This window comes from Pteropus vampyrus, unplaced genomic scaffold (genome assembly GCF_000151845.1).
Source record: "Pteropus vampyrus isolate Shadow unplaced genomic scaffold, Pvam_2.0 Scaffold124, whole genome shotgun sequence".
Lineage (NCBI taxonomy): Eukaryota > Metazoa > Chordata > Mammalia > Chiroptera > Pteropodidae > Pteropus > Pteropus vampyrus.
In genome coordinates this window covers 196,334-198,809 of record NW_011888905.1, presented here as the reverse complement: position 1 = coordinate 198,809, position 2,476 = coordinate 196,334, and positions in this window count along the sequence as shown.

Here is a 2,476-nt window from a genome sequence, read left to right as displayed (position 1 = left end):
CATAGAATGTCACACCAAACCTGCTCGCTTCACGGCCCTTAGGCTTGGAGAAGGAAGTGATGGGGAGACAGCCAGCAGGTGAAGGAAAAGGGTCAGGTGAAGGCAATCGAGGGAGAGGGACATGCAGGAGAAGCCTGGAAGAAAGCTCCAAACACCCGCCACCTGCCTCACAAAACAGTTAAAATACCGGACAGGAACGTGTAACCCTTACCTCCCGTATTGTTTACGATCTACATTGCAATACTGATATATTACTATTCATCCAAGTAGATATTCATAAACATGTACTTTTTATAGAAAGGAAGAAAGAGGAAGGAAGGACAAGGAAGAAAGGCAGGCAGAGGGGAAACTCAGCTGAACCGTTCTGGTGTCAGGGTGAAATATGGGTGATGATGGGGAGACAGTAAGATCTGGTCATGCTGCCAAAGAAGGAGGTTACGATTCAATCAGAGGAGTCGCAGAGCTCGAATGCAGAAAGAAACGGTATTGTCAAAGATAGAACTTGACCTCACGCCTCCACGCAGAGATCAGAAGCCGGGAAGCGAGATTGAGCCTGGGGCCTGAGACCACTCGGACGCCCTGAGAACCCTCTCTGAGTCTGGTGTTATTGTTGACTAATGATCTGCATCACATCCAGAATATGTGTGGTGACACAAGCTCTGAACTGTGGTGTCTGCGAAATGCAAGACGAAGAGTTTTCATGGAAGCTGGAGGCCATCACTGTGGCTCCAGCTTTTCTTAATGATTTAAATTACTTATGAAATTTATTTATGGGGCAAATCAAGAAGCACAACGGGACCCTGAACAGCTCAGTTGGCAGAGCACCAGGCTTCTACCCTGAGGGTCTAGGTGAAGGGTCCAGATGAAGCTGTGCAGACATCACCCAAGCTTTTATTCCGATCACATGTAGAAGAGCCCAGATGACCTCATCGTCCTTACCAAGGTTAAGGTTTACTTTTAGACCTTCGTTGCCATCCTGGAAGAATTGCCCTGTGTTCTCATGCCTCAAACCTTTGAAATGTTAAAGCAGGGCAAAATAACCTTTGGACTGAGTCTAAAGCAACATCGTGCCCCAAAGAACTGTTTGTAAAGATGACAAGAAAGCAGATAAAATGATGACTGGACCGAGAATTAAAAACATTGTTTAGAATTAGCATCACTGTTAGCTTTTCTGCACCAATAGAAATCACTTCCTTCTACGGATGTAACTGGTCCCCTTCCCTTTCTCATAAATACCCCTTGCCTTTGTCTAATTGGAACACTATTTGGGCTTCTGTCTGAATCAATGCTTCCCAAATACCAACTCGTATTGATCTCAAATAAATCCTTGTTGCCTCTCACTTTGAAAGGCCTTTATTTTTTAGGTTAACAGGTCAAATCTAGATCCATTTAATTACTGCATTTCTTCTAAAGATGAACAGAACCACTCTTAGATTTTGCAAGGAAATTTAGAATCATGGGTGATAGGAAAAATGGTATTAAATAACAACAAAAAATAACTTGTGATTGAATTATTATGAATTATGCCATTTTCTAATCTTCTGTGGTGTGGGGGTGACTTCATTCTAGAAGGTGGGGTGCAGTTTGGTCAGATCCTACTAGCATATAAACTCTGAGAGCAGGGGCATTTATGTCTGTGACCCCGAGGCTCCCCTGGTCGTTTGCGAGATGGAAGTACCTTACACAGAAGTTTTGTCCGTTCTGCAAAACAGTTGATAAACTAAAATCCAAACACATTATGAAATGGGGTTAGCCATCCATTTTGTGTTTTCATTAAAAAGCAACTCTCCTTACCCTGGGATTTAGATAATTTGTAAAACTTTAGAAATGGGCTTCTGTGCTTTTTTCCTCTGTGTACAGTACTATAGATTTTTGTAAAACTTTAAATGGTTTTTTGGACAAAAAGTCAAGTTTGGTACCTGGTGGAGACTGTGTGTGCAAAACAAGATTGCATTTACTTTATAACTATTTCTCTCACTTCCACTATGTCACATGTCCCCAGGAGAAGAATACTGTATCTGAAAAGTAGTAGTGGTATGTGTGTTTGGGAGGTCCCTCCTTAGGTCCTTAACTGGACCTAGACACCCCCCAGTGGACGAGGCAGCAGGATCCTCTGTACCTGGATGTGTCCGCCGTAAAAATGTCACATAGCTCCTCCACAGAAATGCATGCTAAAAGATCAAAAGCCAGCTGTTCCGCAGAGGGAGTCTCTGACCTGCTCTTGAGCCCAATTTTGTTGGCGAAGGGATGAGATCTCGGAGAACAGCCGGAGTAGTCCAGCTTCAGGGCCCTTCGGGGCCCTCCAAAGTGTGGCTTCCTCACCGCGCAGACCGCTTAACCTCCACACTGTACGCTCGTTGAACAGCAGGCTAGTGTGCACGATTGCAGGGGAAACGACGATGAACAGTCAAACTCAGAAAGGAGTGGGCTCTCTGGGGACGTTCTCAGTGGAGTCCACCAGCGATGGTGGAGAGGC